This window comes from Drosophila suzukii, unplaced genomic scaffold, assembly GCF_043229965.1.
Source record: "Drosophila suzukii unplaced genomic scaffold, CBGP_Dsuzu_IsoJpt1.0 scf_9, whole genome shotgun sequence".
Lineage (NCBI taxonomy): Eukaryota > Metazoa > Arthropoda > Insecta > Diptera > Drosophilidae > Drosophila > Drosophila suzukii.
In genome coordinates, this window is record NW_027255941.1 from 731,660 (window position 1) to 752,772 (window position 21,113).

At 38.3% G+C, this 21,113-nt stretch overlaps 1 pseudogene; it reads left to right on the plus strand.

The window, feature by feature from the left end:
* The window catches only part of LOC139355135 (phosphoribosylformylglycinamidine synthase-like), a 73,796-nt pseudogene extending 53,807 nt beyond the window's left edge, over window positions 1-19,989 (plus strand).
* The last annotated feature ends 1,124 nt before the right edge of the window (window positions 19,990-21,113 follow it).

Below are 21,113 nucleotides of genomic sequence, written 5' to 3' on the forward strand. Positions count from 1 at the left end.
TATTGCTAAACGCTTTGTTTTTGTTTTAACTCTGACAGCCTTGACTTTGGGATTATGTTGTGGGTAGCAACAGGTGAGATATAATGATATTTAAAATATATGTGAAAAATTTATTACTAAACCCATTGCTTCTTTCAGTTCTTGAGCTTTTTAATGACATTTGATAACAGTATTTGGCGTATGTCTCATATTTTGGTTTTTTCTTAGACCTTGAATTGTAGCTAATAACTGTGGTTATGGGTGTAAGGCTAGCAATATGAGATAGTGATGCAATGATTGATACAATCGATACCTACATAAGACGAAAAAATAAGAAAAATGAAACTTTTTAGGAATACATTTGTCGAAGTGGAATGAAATTGAAAGCTGTTGTTATGTGGTAGCAAATTATTGGAGTCAGAGGATTCAATGATATAAATAACAAAAAATGTCAAAACTATCGATATACATAAATATATGTAAAGCATATGTATTCTTTATCAGGATCACTAGCCGAGTCGATATATCCATATCCGTCTGTCCGTATGAACGCTGTGATCTCAAAAACTATAAAAGCTGCAATACTTGGATTAAGCATGCAGACTCGATACGCCCACGCCCAAATTTGCATTTTATTGTTCTCATAAATACCTATCGATTGACCCAAAAAAATTTCCTCGCCCACTTTAACGCCCACAATCTGACCAAAAAATTCAAAAAATCATAAATATGAACGCGGATACCTCGGAAACTATGAAATATAGAGAATTGGGATTACGCAGCACAAGTTTGTTACGCGAACATGACACGCCCACTCTAGCACCCACAAACCGCCCAAATCGGTGGCGCCCACATTTTTCATGAGAGAAAAAAATATAAACTGAAATGTATTAATCTCGTCAATACAAATAGATTGTCCCAAAAAAAGTTAATTTTGTTCATTTGTCGCACAAAAGCAAACGTCTTTCATGTAGTCCAAGAGGGTGTACCCTTCGCCTTGCGATTCTGCAAGGTATAAATCCTATTTAATATTATTAGGTTTATTTAAAATTTACTAATGTTACTGAAATTCTTAAATGCAGCAATTCGTTTTAAGTCCGCCCTATTTAAAAACGAAACAATAATCAGAAAAAAGACTGAGAAAAGAAAATAGATAAAACTATTAGCCAAACGCAAATTAATATTTTTAAAAGGCTTAGAAGCAGAAAGTCATCTTTTGAGCATATTCCTGGTAAAGTTCGATAGTAAACATCCAGCTGGTTTAAATACTATAGCTCTTTCGGTAAACCTATATTATTTCACTTTTAAAAGTTGTACGGTAAGGTGACGAACTGTTAAATACACATTAAAACTCTATGCAGGTGTGAACATTATTTATTTTTTCTTTAAGAAAAATTGAAAATGTATGGAATACAAATTTAACTGTATACTTCAGTTCTGGGTTTAAATTGAACAAAATATAAAAAATATAAGCAAAATGATTTTTGAAAAATTCTTTTTGCAGTTACTATTCTTAGACTAGTGAACAGAGGAACCCCGAAAGGAGGTGTACTATCACCCCACTTGTGGAATATCGCAGTAAATAAACTACTGCGGATTCTGGAAGGAGGAGGTTGTAAGGTTGTGGCATACGCAGACGAAGTCGCCATCATCTTTAATGGAAAATATCCACAAACACTTTGCGATCTTATGACCGCTAAGCTTAGAATACTATCGGAATGGACGATAGCGAACAGACTCGGGGTAAATCCCATGAAAACGGAACTTGTTCTATTTACAAATAGATACAAAATTCCACAACTTAACCCACCCATTCTAAACAATTGTAATCTCTCTTTTAGCGATCACGCCAGGTACTTGGCGTTAGTACTAGATAAGTGCCTCAAATGAGGCTTTAACAACCAAGAGAGAACCAAGAAAGCGACAATTGCACTTTACTCCTGTAAAAAAGCAATTGGGCTAAGATGGGGCATGTCCCCTAGAATAGTCAACAGGATAAACACAGCGGTAGTCAAGCCGTTCCTACTGTACGGAGTGGACCGCCCTGCAAAAACAATGCATACTGACTCCTCTAAACAAAGTACAGCGAATGGCGGCTTTGTGTATAAGTGGAGCCCTTCGAACCACCCCGAATGAAGCGCTGAATGCGATCTTGAACCTCCCTAGCCTGGACTTAGCAGGCATGGAAAGGGCCAAATCGGCAGCTATTCGACTGAGGGACACAGGGCAGCCCAATTTTATGGCCATGCTAAAATTCTCCAGCATGATAAATCGATTCCGAAGATCACGGATCTATGCAAATCCGTTGAATATAGTCACACACCCTTTGAGGCCCTGATTCCAGATAGAGAGGAGTGGGAGCAGGGCCGACCGGGCACGACGCAATCTGTTTCTATACAGATGGCTCAAAATTAGAAGGACACGTTGGTGGGGGTGTATACTCCGAACAATTAGAAGGAAGTCATTAAGGCTCCCGGACCACTGCAGCGTCTTTCAGGCGGAGGTCCACGCTATTAAAGAAGCACTAACCTGCTTAGGGAACTTTAGCCTCCAAAGAGGACACCTAAACATATATAGTGACAGCCAAGCGGCTATTAAATCGATCTACTCCACAAACACCAACTCCCGTACAATAGCAGACTGTCGCAGATATCTCCACGAGATGGCAAATCAGTTTACTATCAGCCTAATATGGGTTCCGGGTCACCGGGACATCGTAGGCAACTGCATAGCGGACGAACTAGCCAGGCAGGGCACCACCAAGCCTCTCCTCCCAGGAGAGGAGAATGTCGGTATGCCCATGGCTACTTGCAAGCTAAATATAAAAAACTACTTCAACACACTAGCCAACACCCACTGGCAAAACGCACCACAGTGTCGTATCTCTCACCAAACATGGCCTGTGATAAACAAAAAAAAACCTCGGATCTACTCAAACACAGAGTGTGGCATGTTGATTCGAGCTCTTACCGGGCACTGGCTTGTTAGCGCACATGCCGGCAGGCTAAAAGCCCCGCAAAATGATTTCTGCAGAAGCTGTAGGGATGAGGAAAAAGTGGAAACGGTAGAACACTTTCTCTGCTTCTGCCCAGCCCTATGCAGACTCAGACTGAAACACTTAAGAAGTCCCTTTATCGAGTTTAAAAAGTAGACAAATTCACACAAATTCGTCCTTTTCAAAAAGTATTGAAATGGTTAAGAAAGGTATTGTATTATTCAAACGGCATTTAAATTACCTTTCCATTGATGCCAAAGTTTACAAGAAGTAAGTTAAAATTATGACTATATTTAACTTTTGTTTCGTCAAAATACTTATGCCGACCAGTGTACACCTATCCCTCGCTTTGCGTCGGGGATACGTTTCAAAAAAATACGACGCAAATTGAAACGACGCAAAGTGAATTAAGATTTTCTATAGCAAACCATGTAAAGTTCGAAGATCTGTTCCAGGGTTACAAAAATACTACTTTAAAAAGAAAATGGAGCAAAGTGAGTATTAAAAAAAAACCAAAATAACATTTCAATTTATTACATATAACATATACAAACAGAAGGAAACTAATTCATTTAAAACAAAATAAATTAGAAAAAAAATTAGAATTAATCACTCTCTGACGAGTCTTTAGTGCCTGTTGTCGTAGGCCGGCTTTATTTAAAAAAAATTGGTCCAATGTTTGCTGAACATTTTTTTTAAAATTATATTAACGCTTCATCCCAAAACAACGCAACATCGAAAATCTAACGCCGCATAATGAAAACTAGTTCTAATTAAGAAGCGACGCAACTTCGAAAAAACGCAAAACGAAACGACGCAAAGCGACGGACAGGTGAATATTGTGTGCCTAATTATAAAACTAACTTACAGAATCAATCGATTTAGCGTCGCTTGAGACCGGTTGTGTTTATCTTGTGCTCTGTGATTTTTGTCAATTTGTCATTAATATCTGTGTTACTGGTGCCTTGCTTTGTGTCTTAGTCCAACATAACCAGCCGTGCTTGTGTTTTAAATCGTCTGTTTATGTTTAATTGTCTATTTTATTGTAGCAATTTTAACAAAACCTAACTCTGTTTTTAACCTGTGCATTTTGTTATTGTAACTTCTGTACGCTGCGGTGCATTTGTTTCAATAGCTTTTGTTGTTGTTTCCCATATTCTGTAATTTCTCTCTCTCTTGTAATCTCTCTCCCGTTTCTTGTCGTCGCAACTGTTGTCGTGTATATTTTGTTTGTGTTTCGCAAGCCACGCTCAGTCGACAGCCACTCTGTCGCGCTCTCTCGCTTTCGCAGTTTCTTCGCGCTCTTATACTTCTGTGTTTTTGTGTGTCTACATTTTTATTGTTTGATCCCAGTGTCAAATTAAGTGAGGTATTTATAATTCTTTTGATTCTTTGGTTTTATAAACAACTTTTTTTCTTAAATTTAAATACTTACTTTTTTGTTCCAAGAAAGATTGTCAGTTTGGATCGTCACCTAATGATGTTTTTGTTTACTGTCGTCTCTGCAATACAGTCATTCATCTAAAATGTACTGGACTTGTTGGCAGAGTAAAAGATTTTATTGATCTGCGTGTTGGTTTCTCGTGGACTTGTGCCTCTTGCGTTGAAATAGACCGTGATTTGGATGGCTATGTTGCGCTGACCAATGATCGTTTTATGAAACTTTCTGATAAGCTTATGAGCGTAGTTGCTGATTTTAAAGAGTTTAAGGCGGACCTTGATAATAAAAAAATGTCAGTAGGGTCACCTAAACGCAAAAAGACCGCTCCTTCAAAATCTGCTCCCGTAAAGGCATCAGTTCCAAATCCCAACTTAGCTCCAAATATTTTTACCCGATCGGTAACGGCAGCTATGTCGGCATCTACTGGGTCTGGGGGACCTAAAGTTTCTCTGACCGCAGTACCCATAGGTACCAAAAGCTCTGGAGGAGTCCCTGTTTCTGCTAGTCAGCCTAAGGGGTCAAACCCTATGCAGCTTTCTGTGCCTACTGGTGAAGTTAGCTCTATAGGAGTCCCTAGTCTTGATAATCACACGAACGATGTTCAGATTGCTAATGGTGGAAGAAAGAGCCTCTCGGTTGTTCCATGTAGGAAGCAATTATTTATGTCTCGTTTAACACCTGAAACCACATCTGCAGATGTTTTGGAATTTATACAACAGGAATTCCCATCTCAAAACATCACAGTGGAGGAGTTTAAATTTCCATATGTTCGTATGATATCTTCATTTAAAATATCTGCTCCTCCGGAAGTATTTAATGTACTAAATTCTAAACGTTTTTGGCTTAATGATGAATTGGTCATTAAAGAATTTGTTCCAAACAGACGGAGAACTAATAATAGGCCTTCCACGACTGTACCTGCGCCAAAAAACTGAGCAGTTTATTTTTGGCCTATCAAAATGTTAGGGGACTCAATATGAAGCTACCTAAGCTTTATGCTGACTCCTCTGCCTTTTCTGAAGACATTCTGGCCTTTACTGAGACTTGGCTGAAACCGGAGATATCAGACTCCGAAGTTCTGTCCAAAAATTTTAATACGTATAGAACTGATCGCTCTCCTCGTAGGGGGGGTGGGGTGCTGGTTGCCGTTACCTCTACTTTATCATCGGAGAGAATACACTTTCTTAATCCCAATGACATAGAATTCGTTGGTGTTAAAGTTTCTTTGAAATCTTTTTCTATTTATGTAACTTGTTCTTATATTCCACCTGGATCCGACTTAACAATTTATGAGCAACATTTGTCTGCAATAAAAACTGTTTTATCTCATCTTTCCGAAAGGGATCTTTTAATTGTTTTGGGTGATTTCAATCTCCCTGACATTTCTTGGTCCCTTTCCACTGACTCACTTGTCTCTACCCCTTTATCTGACCATGACTTCGTTGACGGTCTGTTAGAATTATCATTACAGCAAGTTAGCTTTATACGTAATTAACTAAACAGACAATTAGATCTTGTATTTGTTTTAGATCCGTCTAAAGTCACTGTATCTAGAATTGACCCACTAGTTGTGCCTGAAGACCAGTATCATCCCACATTAGAACATACAATTTGTCTTTCCGGCGTTGATACCCTCTCTCCTTCACTTTCTCCAAATAAATGTAGATGCTTTCGTAAATGTGACTTTAGTAAACTCAACAACTTGATTTCACAATATAACTGGACAAATTTATATAATTGCTTGGATATTGAAAGTGCTACGGAACTATTATATAGTGTCCTCAACTCTTTTTTCAGTGAATGTGTTCCTGACAGTTTTCCTCCTAAATTAGACAGGCCACCTTGGTTTACCAATCAGTTGCAAAGACTTAGAAACCTAAAAACAAACTTCTATAAAAAGTACAAAAAGTCGGGTAGGCCATCCGATTTTTCAAGATATGTAAAGATATGTAATTTTAATGTACTTAACAGTCATCGCTATTCCATGTATTTGAACCGATGTAAATTTAAATGTTCAAAGGATCCGAGGCAATTTTATAACTTTGTCAATGCTAAGCGAAAGTCTTCAGCATTGCCATCATCCGTACGATTAAACTCTATTGAGGCATCTACGGATCCCGAAATTGCTGATTTATTTGCTGAGGTCTTCCAATCTACTTATAGTTCTGTTTCTTGGTCTAATTCTAGCTACCCTAATCACTTAAACAGGGCAAATTGTATTTTTTTTATTGTAATCACCGAGAGTTCTCTCTTAAGTGATTTAGAAACTATAACGCCAACCTATTCTCCGGGGCCAGATGGACTCCCTGGGTGTGTTCTTAAGTTTTGTGCCCGAACTATTTGTAAACCCATTCTTAAACTTTTTAATTTGTCTATCTCATCATCTGTTTTTCCTACTATCTGGAAAGATTCTTTTATTATTCCACTCCACAAAAAGGGTGCGAAGGTTAATGTTCAGAACTATAGAGGAATCTCCAAATTGTCTGCAATTCCTAAAACATTTGAACGCATTATTACCTCTCAGTTGCAACACTTGTGCTCCTCTATAATATCGCCGTGTCAACATGGTTTTGTTAAGCGTAGATCGACCACCACTAACCTGCTCGAATTGACATCTTTTGTACTAGATGGATTTAACAAAAAATTGCAGACGGACGTTATATATACAGATTTTAGTAAAGCCTTTGACTCTGTTAACCACTCTCTTCTTTTATTCAAATGAGATCAGCTTGGGTTTCCGAATAATCTGTTAACTTGGATTTCAAGTTATTTGAATGGTAGATCTCAGAGGGTTTTATTCAAAAACGCTGTTTCCAAGATGATCAACGTGACATCTGGAGTGCCTCAGGGCAGTCATTTAGGCCCTTTGCTGTTTACTCTGTTTATAAATGATCTTCCTTCTATCTTAAATCACTCTCGTGTACTAATGTATGCTGATGATGTTAAGCTTTGTTTTTCATATAATAATATTGAATCTGGTTTCTGCTTGCAGTCAGACATAAATAGATTCCAGGAATGGTGTCAGTACAACCTTTTGAATTTAAGCTATCTTAAATGCAACGCTATGACTTTATATAGGGGTACGCCAACGTTCATGAGTTACTCTCTTCAGAACATGTCCTTGGACCGAATATACTCAGTAAACTATTTAGGTGTTCTCCTAGATCCTAAACTTAAATTTGACTCCCACATAACCTCTACTGTAAATAAAGCTATGAGTGTTCTTGGGTTTATAAAGCGTTGGTCTAAAGAATTTGATGATCCATACACTACCAAATTATTATTTACCTCACTTGTCCGACCTAATTTAGAATACTGTTCTTCCGTTTGGAGTCCTCAGTATCAAGTGCACATTGACCGTATAGAGTCCGTACAGAAACAATTTCTTCTTTTTGCCTTACGTGGTTTGAACTGGGATCAAAACGTCAGGTTGCCTTCTTACTCGAGTAGATTGCTATTAATTAATTTGCCTACTCTAGTAAGCCGTAGAATTATGCTTGGTACTATTTTTATAAATAATCTTATCAGAGGCGATATTGATTCTGTGGATTTGGTAAGCCGCCTATGTTTCAATGTTCCTGTTAGACTAATGCGAAACTACCATCCTATCAACTTGCCACGATGTTCATCTAATTTTAGTCAGCATGAGCTCTTTCGCGTTCTTTCTAATAATTATAACAACCTATATCATTTAATTTGTTCCTCAACTTCTATCCCTGTACTAAAAACTAAAATCTTAGCTCATTTGCTTTAATCTTGTTGATCTATGTTTTGTCCTGTCTTTATTTGTTCTATGTACCTTCCTCGCGAACCGTATTTGCCCGAAATAAAAATGGGCCCGCGCGTAACAAGCACGTGCTTGGTGTCGTTTGGGCCACTTGTTTGTACTGCTCTTAGTGCATCAACGTTCAACAATATAAATAAGTACCATTCATAGCTCCTGTGGCCTTCGTCTGAGAGTAAATTGGTATTTAAGAATACGTAAAAATTTGTTTTACCCAGTAAATATTCTTAACTAATTGGTGTCTGTTACCATTATTTTAAACAAGTTTTCATAATATATACAGGGTGGCCCATCTAGCGATTGCTTTTTGAACTATCGATAATTTTGACTTTGACATTTCGAATGTCACTGTCAATGTGTCAGATATTTAGTAGAAGGTTTGCGGTTTACGAAATGGTTAAGTTTACGCTCGAAGAAAGTTGGGAAATATTTAAAACTTTCTTCCAAAGTGGAGCCGTCTTCAATCGAAACTGCAAAAAATTTCGGTCAAAATTCGGAAAAAATCAGTTGGCTCAGCACCCTAAGCCGCATGACCATCCAATGCCTTTTCGGTTCGCGGAATGGGCTCAGGAGCGCTTTTTCGAAGATGACCATTTTTACCGAAAAATCGTCTTTTCTGATGAGGCCCATTTCCACCTCGGTGGTTATGTTAATAAGCAAAACTATCGCATTTCAGGTTCAGAAAATCCACACGTCGTCTTGGAGATGTTGAGACTAACCAATAAAAAATTTGTTTTGAAAAATATAAACTCGTTGTTTTTTTTTATAGCGATTTTAAAAAGCAAATCTTTCCTGGGCCACCCTTTATTACTTAAAATCGCAGCTCGAATTTGCTAAATTACAGAACGACGTAAGCAGTTGAAATTTTCTTAATTTTGCACTTTTTAGCACAATTAATGGACGCACTTTTACTTTTATATGTCACTGATGTAGCGGACTTACTTTTAGTCGATAGAAAAACGTTTAAATATTTAAAATCTTTAAATATCGTAGCAATCGGGGAGCTCTATGTAATTTTTTGCCTTAAGCGAACGCAAGAAGAAAAACTCAAAGGGGGAAAAAAAGTTAGCGCGTTTTTCTTCAAATCAAATGTAAATGACGAAAATCATTTAATCATTTGCAAACTTCTGACTGAAATCAATATACCCTCTGCAAGGGTATAAAAACAATACATTTTTTGTTTTTATATATATAAATTAAAATTGATTTAAAATATTCAACCAACACATACTGCGTTTATGCGATGGCGATTTCACGCTTTCATTTAATGAATCATGAATAAATCTCCGGTAACTCTATATAATTATCGGAGTTTCCAGATCAATATAAATACATAAATGCACCTTAAATTTTACAAATTATTTTTTAATTCAGTGCCAATTAAAACTAGTTATACCCGTTACTCGTAGAGTAAAAGGGTATACTAGACTCGTCGGAAAGTATGTAACAGGCAGAAGAAAGCGTTTCCGACCCCTTTAGCTGAATAACGGGTATCTAATAGTCAAGGCTCGACTATAGCGTTTTCTCTTGTTTTTTAAATTATATTTAAGAACACTAATAGTTTCAATCTGATCTCTCTCTCTTCCTTTTTTTTTTGTCCGCACTTCCCTATGTGAATTTTGTTCATTTGTCGCACAAAAGCAAACGTCTTTCATGTAGTCCAAGAGGGTGTACCCTTCGCCTTGCGATTCTTCAAGGTATAAATCCTATTTAATATTATTAGGTTTGGTCAATAGTTAATTCGCTTATTATCAATTTATTTAAAATTTACTAATGTTACTGAAATTTTTAAATGCAGCAATTTGTCTTAAGTCCGCCATATTTAAATACGAAACAATAATCAGAAAAAAGACTGAGAAAAGAAAACACAAAACTATTAGCCAAACGCAAATCTAAACAATTTAAAAATAAGTACGTGCTTTGATATAATTGCCTATATGAAATAATAAAATAGAAATTAAATTTAGTTAAATAGAAACATATGTAGTATCTATGTTGAAATAAAACGAGTCATGTTTTTAAGAGCACGCTTAGAACAAATGTAAATCAACAATTTCTCTTATTTCTTATTCTCACAGATTTGATCATCAAAAATGTGTATTTATATTTCGGCGTGCACTTTAAATATGTTAACATATGTATGTATTGTTTAATTTGTACTTCGCTTTTGTGTATGTACATTGTGCATATCTAGGGGAGTACTATAGTGACAGACAATTTGTTTGTGCAATGTCACCTTAACAAAAATTAATATTTTTAAAAGGCTTAGGAGCAGAAAGTTGCTGACATCTATTGAGCATATTCCTGGTAAAGTTCGATAGTAAACATCCAGCGGGTATAAATACTATAGCTCTTTCGGTAAACCAATATTTTTTCACTTTTAAAAGTTGTACGGTAAGGTGACGAACTGTTAAATACACATTAAAACTCTATGCAGGTGTGAACATTATTTATTTTTTTCTTTAAGAAAAATTGAAAATGTGTGGAATACAAATTTAACTGTATACTTTAAAACAGTATACTTCAGTTCTGGGTTTAAATTGAACAAAATATGAAAAATATAAGCAAAATGATTTTTGAAAAATTCTTTTTGCAGTTACTATTATTAGACTAGTGAACAGAGGAACCCCGAAAGGAGGTGTACTATCACCCCTCTTGTGGAATATCGCAGTAAATAAACTACTGCGGATTCTGGAAGGAGGAGGTTGTAAGGTTGTGGCATACGCAGACGACGTCGCCATCATCTTTAATGGAAAATATCCGCAAACACTTTGCGATCTTACGACCGCTAAACTTAGAATACTATCGGAATGGACGATAGCGAACGGACTCGGGGTAAATCCCATGAAAACGGAACTTGTTCTATTTACAAATAGATACAAAATTCCACAACTTAACCCACCCATTCTAAACAATTGTAATCTCTCTTTTGGCGATCACGCCAGGTACTTGGGGTTAGTACTAGATAAGTGCCTCAAATGAGGCTTTAACAACCAAGAGAGAACCAAGAAAGCGACCATTGCACTTTACTCCTGTAAAAAAGCAATTGGGCTAAGATGGGGCATGTCCCCTCCCTAGCCTGGACTTAGCAGGCATGGAAAGGGCCAAATCGGCAGCTATTCGACTGAGGGACACAGGGCAGCCCAATTTTATGGCCATGCTAAAATTCCCCAGCATGATAAATCGATTCCGAAGATCACGGATCTATGCAAATCCATTGAATATAGTCACACACCCTTTGAGGCCCTGATTCCATATAGAGAGGAGTGGGAGCAGGGCCGATCGGGCACGACGCAATCTGTTTCTATACAGATGGCTCCAAATTAGAAGGACACGTTGGTGGAGGTGTATACTCCGAACAATTAGAAGGAAGTCATTAAGGCTCCCGGACCACTGCAGCGTCTTTGAGGCGGAGGTCCACGCTATAAAAGAAGCACTAACCTGCTTAGGGAACTTTAGCCTCCAAAGAGGACACCTAAACATATATAGTGACAGCCAAGCGGCTATTAAATCGATCTACTCCACAAACACCAACTCCCGTACAATAGCAGACTGTCGCAGATATCTCCACGAGATGGCAAATCAGTTTACTATCAGCCTAATATGGGTTCCGGGTCACCGGGACATCGTAGGCAACTGCATAGCGGACGAATTAGCCAGGCAGGGCACCACCAAGCCTCTCCTCCCAGGAGAGGAGAATGTCGGTATGCCCATGGCTACTTGCAAGCTAAATATAAAAAACTACTTCAACACACTAGCCAACACCCACTGGCAAAACGCACCACAGTGTCGTATCTCTCACCAGACATGGCCTGTGATAAACAAAAAAAACCTCGGATTTACTCAAACACAGAGTGTGGCATGTTGATTCGAGCTCTTAAAGGGCACTGGCTTGTTAGCGTACATGCCGGCAGGCTAAAAGCCCCGCAAAATGATTTCTGCAGAAGCTGTAGGGATGAGGAAAAAGTGGAAACGGTAGAACACTTTCTCTGCTTCTGCCCAGCCCTATGCAGACTCAGACTGAAACACTTAAGAAGTCCCTTTATCGACGATCTTACCGAAATATCGGAGATTAATCTCAAAAACATAAGTGCCTTTATTAAATCTTCCGGGTGGAAGACATGCTGATCAGCTTAACACAGGTTGAAACTACTAGAAACGGGACCCTAGAGAAGGAAAAACGAGATCATGCGGTATCACAATGGACCCATAGAGGTCTAAGTTTGTCGGACTATAGTCCGACAGCTGCCCTAACCTAACCTAACCTACTATTATTTTTGTTTGAAGAATGTTTTTGCACCAAAAAATTTATGTTTTCAAGACGAGGAAAAAAGTTTAAAAAGTAGACAAATTCACACAAATTCGTCCTTTTCAAAAAGTATTGAATGGGTTAAGAGAGGTATTGTATTATTCAAACGACATTTAAATTACCTTTCCATTGATGCCAAAGTTTACAAGAAGTAAGTTGAAATTATGACTATATTTAACTTTTGTTTCTTCAAAATACTTATGCAGACCAGTGTATATTGTGTGCCTAATTATAAAACTAACTTACAGAATAAGTACCATTCATAGCTCCTGTGGCCTTCGTCTTAGAGTAAATTGGTATTTAAAAATACGTAAAAATTTGTTTTACCCAGTAAATATTCTTAACTAATTGGTGTCTGTTACCATTATTTTAAACAAGTTTTCATAATATATACAGGGTGGCCCATCTAGCGATTGCTTTTTGAACTATCGATAATTTTGACTTTGACATTTCGAATGTCACTGTCAATGTGTCAGATATTTAGTAGAAGGTTTGCGGTTTACGAAATGGTTAAGTTTACGCTCGAAGAAAATTGGGAAATATTTAAAACTTTCTTTCAAAGTGGAGCCGTCTTCAATCGAAACTGCAAAAAATTTCGGTCAAAATTCGGAAAAAATCAGTTGGCTTAAGCCGCATGACCATCCTATGCCTTTTCGGTTCGCGGAATGTGCTCAGGAGCGCTTCTTCGAAGATGACCATTTTTACCGAAAAATCGTGTTTTTTGATGAGGCCCATTTCCACCTCGGTGGTTATGTTAATAAGCAAAACTATCGCATTTGGGGTTCAGTAAATCCACACGTCGTCTTGTATGTATGTGGTCGGATGGCATCATTGGACCGGTTTTCTTTGAAAACGAGGAAGGAGCCGCCGTAACCGTTAATGGTGTCCGCAATCGCGGCATGTTGGAAGACTTCTTTCCCCGAATGGAAGAGAAAGACATAGACGACATATGGTTCCAGCAGGACGGCGCTACGTGCCACACAGCCAACGTCCCAATCGATCTTTTGCTCGATACGTTGGAAAATCGCATAATAAGCCGAAGAGGCGATGTCAACTGGCCCCCTCGCAGCTGCGATTTGACCCCGTTGGACTATTTTTTGTGGGGTGCCGTAAAGGATAAGTGTTACGCCAACCACCCAAAGACGATTGACGACCTAAAGCACGAGATTGAAGTCGCCATGAGGGCCGTTGAGGGCCATACCATCGAAAATGGGTTTAAAAATTGGGTCGACCGAATGGGCTCCTGTAAAGTCAGCCGAGGCAACCATATGAACGAAGTGTTGTTTCATACATAAACCGCAATGTTGAGACTATCCAATAAAAATTTTTTATATGTCACTGATGTAGCGGACTTACTTTTAGTCGACAGAAAAACGTTTAAATATTTAAAATTTTTAAATATCGTAAAAATCGGGGAGCTCTATGTAATTTTTTGCCTTAAGCGAACGCAAGAAGAGAAACTCAAAGGGGGAAAAAAAGTTAGCGCGTTTTTCTTCCCACCCAGATGCGCGCGCTTTTTAAATTATAATCAAATCAAATGTAAATGATGAAAATCACTTAACGAAGTTTTATTTTCATATCAAAAACATCAAATGGGTAATTTACAAGAAATGTACGCATGAAATATTTAAATATCTATTTGTATATTAACTATTGAAGTTATTAAAAATAGTAAATATTTAAATAGTTAACATACAAACAAATAAATAATTAATTTTATGTTATAACAAGAAAGGAAATAACTTCGGCAAGCCGAAGCTTGTATACCCTTGCAGTTATATTTATTAAATTTAAAAATACAAAAAAAGGTATTCCCAATAGTATATATGTCAGAAAACACCGAAGCTATAATTGGTTTCATATTATTTTCCCACCAATTTTCCGATCGTTCCTATGGCAGCTATATGATATAGTCGTCCGATTTTGATAAAATTTAATTCGAAATTCAAAACTAATTAATAAATGTTATTTCCAAAATTAGGAGGTTATAAGTTAAAAAACACCAAAGATATATTTTTTTCCCGATTATTCCTATGGGAGCTATAAGACATAGTTGTCCGATCCGGCTGGTTCCGACTTATATACTACCTGCAAAAGATATAAGGCTTTTGGGAAATTTTAGCCCGATTGCTTTAATACTGAGAGACTAGTTTGCGTCGAAACGGACGAACAGACGGACATGGCTAGATCGACTCGTCTAGTCATGCTGATCAAGAATATATATACTTTATGAGGTCGGAAACGTCTTCTTCACTGCGTTGCAAACTTCTGACTGAGATCAATATACCCTCTGCAAGGGTATAAAATTAATACATTTGTTTGTTTTTATATATATAAATTAAAATTGATTTAAAATATTAAACCAACATATACTGCGTTTATGCGAAGGCCATTTCACTCTTTCATTTCATGAATCATGAATCAAACTCTTGTAACTCTATTTAATTATCGGAGTTGCCAGATCGACATAAATACATAAATACACCTTAAATTTAACAAATTATTTTTTAATTCAGTGCCAATGAAAACTAGTTATGCCCGTTACTCGTAGAGTAAAAGGGTATACTAGATTCGTCAGAAAGTATGTAACAGGCAGAAGGAAGCGTTTCCGACCCCATAAAGTATATATATTCTTGATCAGGGTCACCAGCCGAGTCGATCTAGCCATGTCCGTCTATCCGTCTGTCCGTCTGTCCGTATGAACGCCGAGATCTCGGAAACTATAAGAGCTACAATACTGGGACTAGGCATGCAGATTCCTGAGATTCCTGCTCAGCGCAAGTTTGTTTCAGAAATGTGTCACGCCTACTCTAACGCCCACAAACCACCAAAACTGAGGCTCCTACAGTTTTGGTGCTAAAATAAAAATTTTAACTGAAATGTATTGGTCTCATCAATACCTATCGATTGACTCAAAAGTTTGCCACGCCCATTTTAACGCCCACAAACCGCCCACAAACTTAAAAAAATCGTGCATATGAACGCGAATATCACGGAAACTATCAAGCATAGAGAAATGGGATCTCAGATTTAAATTCCGTAGCCCTGTACGCAGCACAAGTTTGTTACGCAAATATGCCACGCCCAATCTAACGCCCACAAACCGACAAAACCTGTGGCGCCCACAATTTTCATGCTAGATACAAAATTTTAACTGAATTGGTCTCTTCAATCCCTATCGATTGGTCCAAAAAGAAAGTTTGCCACGCCAACTCTAACGCACATAACGCTTAAATCAGTGTACCGCCCACATAACCACATATTGAGATCTCGGGTAGGTGGCGCATTTCAATCACGCTTTGCTGCTTGCATATCTTAATTTCCATTTGGTCCCACTAGCTGAGTAACGGGTATCTGATAGTCGAGGCACTCGACTATAGCGTTCTTCCATGTTATACCCATTACTCGTAGAGTAAAAGGGTATACTAGATTCGTCGGAAAGTATGTAACAGGCAGAAGGAAGCGTTTCCGACCCCATAAAGTATATATATTCTTGATCAGGATCACTAGCCGAGTCGATCTAGCCATGTCCGTCTGTCCGTCTGTCTGTCCGGATGAACGCTGAGATCTCGGAAACTATGAGAGCTAGGCTATTGAGATTTGGCGTACAGATTCCTGAGCTTCTTACGCAGCGCAAGTTTGTTTCAGTAGACTGCCACGCCCACTCTAACGCCCACAAACCGCCTAAAACTGTAACTCCTACAGTTTTGATGCTAGATATAAAATTTTAACTGAAATGTATTGTTCTCATCAATACCTATCGATTGACCTAAAAAAAAGTTTGCCACGCCCACTTAAACGCCCACAAACCGCGAAAACCTGTGACGCCCACAATTTGCATGCTAGATAACAAATTTTAACTGAAATATGTTGGTGTCGTCAATACCTATCGATTGATCCAAAAACAAATTTGCCACGCCCACTCTAACGCCCATAACGCTTAAATCTGTCTTCCGCCGGTAGGTGGCGCATTTTAATCTCGCTTTGCTGCTTGCATATCGCCATTTCCCTTTGAGTAACGGGTATCTGATAGTCGAGGTACTCGACTATAGCGTTGTTCCTTGTTTTATCTTTTATTTTGAGGGTAGAACAAATGTTATACTGGCTTGCCACACATTATCTTTAATATTAGCAAGATTATTTCATGCGAATTGAAAAAATATTCGGTTTAATTATCGCTCACACCTTTTTCAACCGGTCCGGCATCTCTGTCAGCTGAGATTGATAAAATGCATGATTTCGGCCACGTCGCATAAACAGGAGCAACTCATGAAACCGTTACCATAAACATAGTAATAGAAGCCAATCGTCTTCCAAAATTAGCTTAGAACTACATGCCTGCATGCCACCAGTGCTTGAGAATATGTGTCCACATACATTGGTTGGTTGTCGCAGTATGTGTATAAGATAGCGGCTGGCTCTAGAACGCTTATTATAATGTCTTTACTAGGGCCCTTAACGCTTAAATCTGTCTGCCGCCCACATTACCATGTATTGAAAACGCGTGTAGGCGACGCTTTACAATCTCGCTTTGCAGCTTGTATATCTCCATCTTCCTTTTGCTTCCTTTACCTGAGTAACGGGTTCCTGATAGTCAAAGCACTCGCCCATAGCCCTTTTCCCTGTTATAGCAGCTACTGGTATGAACGCTGAGATCTCGGAAACTATAAAAGCTAGAAAGTGGGAAGATCATCACCGAGAGCTCAATTTGTATAAAAAAAGGTGATGGATTTAACATAGGAATGTCCTACAATTAATCACTGCTTAAAAAAAATAACACATTGACCACCTTTAAAGCGCGTATTAAAGCACTTTTTTAAGCAGCAAACACAACACCTTTTAAGCGCTAATAAGGCGTTTTTTAGCGCTTTGAAGCAAATATATTTAATTTAATTTTTATACCCGTTACTCGTAGAGTAAAAGGGTATACTAGATTCGTCGGAAAGTATGTAACAGGCAGAAGGAAGCGTTTCCGACCCCATAAAGTATATATATTCTTGATCAGGATCACTAGCCGAGTCGATCTAGCCATGTCCGTCTGTCCGTCTGTCCGTCTGACCGTCTGTCCGTCTGTCCGTCTGTCTGTCCGGATGAACGCTGAGATCTCGGAAACTATGAGAGTTAGGCTATTGAGATTTGGCGTACAGATTCCTGAGCTTCTTACGCAGCGCAAGTTTGTTTCAGTAGACTGCCACGCCCACTCTAACGCCCACAAACCGCCCAAAACTGAAACTCCTACAGTTTTGATGCTAGATAGAAAATTTTAACTGAAATGTATTGTTCTCATCAATACCTATCGATTGACCTAAAAAAAAGTTTGCCACGCCCACTTAAACGCCCACAAACCGCGAAAACTTGTGGCGCCCACAATTTGGATGCTAGATGAAAAATTTTAACTGAAATGTATTGGTGTCGTCAATACCTATCGATTGATCCAAAAATAAATTTGCCACGCCCACTCTAACGCTCATAACGCTTAAATCTGTCTACCGCCGGTAGGTGGCGCATTTTAATTTCGCTTTGCTGCTTGCATATCTGATTTCCATTTCCATTTCCCTTTGAGTAACGGGTATCTGATAGTCGAGGTACTCGACTATAGCGTACTTCCTTGTTTTTACTAGTATCTGGGATTTGCGTTGCGTTTTTTATACACCTCATCGTCTTCTGCAACTTCTTTTGCGGAGGCTCCAAGGGCTCCTCCTGACCAATTGCATCCAATATAAGACAAAAAAGTTTTCAAAATTTAACGAGTCAAAAGATTAAATCATTCATTTATTTTGCAGTTGCGGAAAAAAATAACACTTTTCCAGGAAGTGAAAATTGTGGATATGTGAGACTCATATTTAAATAGCTGTCAGGAATTTTTTTTCGTACACAAAAATAAAAATTGCATTTACCGTAATCATACAATATTCTTGATAAAAAAAACAAAACAAAAAATAAACATCACTATTTTTGACTTAAATAATAAAAGTTAAAACTAATCATTCCTGAATGAAAAAAATAAAAATCAAAAATAGTGATTATTCCTGTTTTTTTTATCATAATAAAACTCATTTTAAAACCACGGCTTAACTGTGCTGATTTTTGGAAAAACTTTTTAGTAGACCTTGCAGATGATATTATTGTTAAGCAAATGATTTTAACACAAACATGCGATATTTTCACATATCCCAAACGAAATGGACTTGTCATTTTCTCTTGCTCTACTTGAACTAATAAAAAAATTAATGCCGAGAATTCTTCAAACCAAATGGGACAAACATTTAACAGAAATACCAATATGATTGTAATGTCTTTAGTTAAGTTGAGTATGATTCACATAATCTATAGAAGCTAATCCTCTTATTTTTACTGAAGAATTTATTTAATCTTTCAATCGGCTTTGCCGATGAAAGCCGTTCGACTTTGCCGTCGTCGCAGGCTGCTCTGAAGACTTCGCAGTCGACTTCGTGGTGAATTGCTGCTTGTTCTTGTTGGAACACGGTCCCTGTCTTACGATGGGGGAGTGCTGTTTTAGAGAGAAAGATCGAGAAAGAGGGTTGGTGAGAGCGATGACTCTTCGGATGTTGCAGTTGGCTCTGCAGGCGTCACAGTCGACTGAATGATGATTTTGAGCAGTGATGAGTTAAGGAATTACCGCATTTCAAGGCTTTACTAATTTACCAATTAAATGTTTCAGGAACCGCGAGCGTGTCCCAATATAGGGGACTGATCTTCCCGGGTGGCTTCAGCTATGCGGACACTCTAGGATCGGCCAAGGGCTGGGCAGCCAACATTAAATTTCAGGCCTTCAAGCGCAGAGAAGATGTTTTCTCGTTGGGCATTTGCAATGGTTGCCAACTGATGACTCTTATTGGATTTGTAGGATGTCCAGGCAGCGAGGTTGGTGTAGATCCCGATGTGGCCCTACTCCACAACCGATCAGAGCGATTCGAGTGCCGCTGGGCAACAGTGAAAATTCCATCGAATCGCTCTGTCATGCTCCCAAGCATGAAAGATCTAATTCTAGGCTGTTGGGTGGCTCACGGAGAAGGTCGTTTTGCATTCCGAGAGGAGAAGCTCATAAGCGTACTGCAGTCGGCTGAGTTGGTGACACTGCAATATGTTGATGATACAGGCGAGCCCACTGAACTCTATCCACTTAATCCGAACGGCAGCCCTAGGGGAATTACTGGACTTTGCTCGACTGATGGACGTCATTTGGGTTTAATGCCGCACCCAGAGCGTTGCTCGGCTATGAACCAGTGGCCATATGTTCCACCTTCTTTCGAAGTTTCCCCCAAACAGGCTGAGAGTCCTTGGCAGATTATGTTTAACAACGCATACAATTGGTGTGTTAATTCGGATTCATAAAAATCCTACCGGTAAAAGAAAGATATACATTCTACAGAACACGAATTTGTCTACTAATTTTATACATAATACCTTTAACACCTGTAAACTTTTTACGCCCAATAAAAGTACATAAAAACATATAATGTCGACGGCTTGTTTTTAACCCTCTAGTGCCCAAGACCGCCTCCAGACGGGTAAGGTTAAAAACACCGTTATTTTAGTCTTTTCATTCCTTTTGACTCGGTTTTGCGTTTTTTCTAATTCGGGGAAGTACAAAAAATTAAGTTCGTTGCGTTTGGAATACATACTAGAGCTTGCGCAAGCTGCTGTAGTCATTTGAAGCAGAAAATTTGTGCAACTCGGACGAAATAATTATTTGCAAATTAAGTGCAAAATAAAAATATTTTTTTAAAATATTATAAAAAGTTTGTTGCTGGAAAAAAATATTGTACCGTGTTGCTGATAGTCTCAAGGACTCAAAAAACGAAACCCACACTAAAAATAAGATTTCGTTAGCTTTCTATAGCTTTTATAAGGTATCCCGTCTAGAGGCGGTCTTGGGACAATTCGGGAAAAAAAAATTATAAGGTAAGTTTGAAAGTGGAACAACCTATCACATATTTAAGTACAAATAATTGCTTCAGTAGACATGGAGCGACGACAAGTGAATAAGCTATCAGCTCTTTCCGACGTGGAGATTAAAAAATTTTTAAATTCAATTGATATTGACATTGATACGGACGGAGAAGAAGAATTGGAGGAAGATTTGACTGATGATGATTGCGAGGCAGCGCATCCTGTCAATGAGGAAGATGAAGAAGCGATTGAGAAAGTTATACATATGTCGGATTCTATGTTGGCTAGAGAGATTTGTGTAACTTCAAGCGGAAGTTCTACTCCTTTTGCAAAATTGTTGTCACCCTCAAGTTCGATTGCATCCAATTCACCTCAAGCACAGAAACGCAAACGCAAAGCGCCTGCTGAGCAAAATATTGCTCATGTTAAAGCAAGCACAATAGCTGAATTTGTAGGATCTGTTTGGGCTGTAGACCCAAAATCACCGCTTTTCAAAAAGATGTTGTGGCGCCAAACGAACCTAGTCATGGATAAATCTGCAATATCCTTTATTGAGCCTGACCTCGGAGCACTTAAAAATCTGGATACGCCATTCAAGTGTTTTCAATTCTTTTTGAGTGATACTATAATTGAGCATATCACGCAGCAAACAAATTTGTATGCTGCCCAAAAGGATGTCAATACTTCGTTT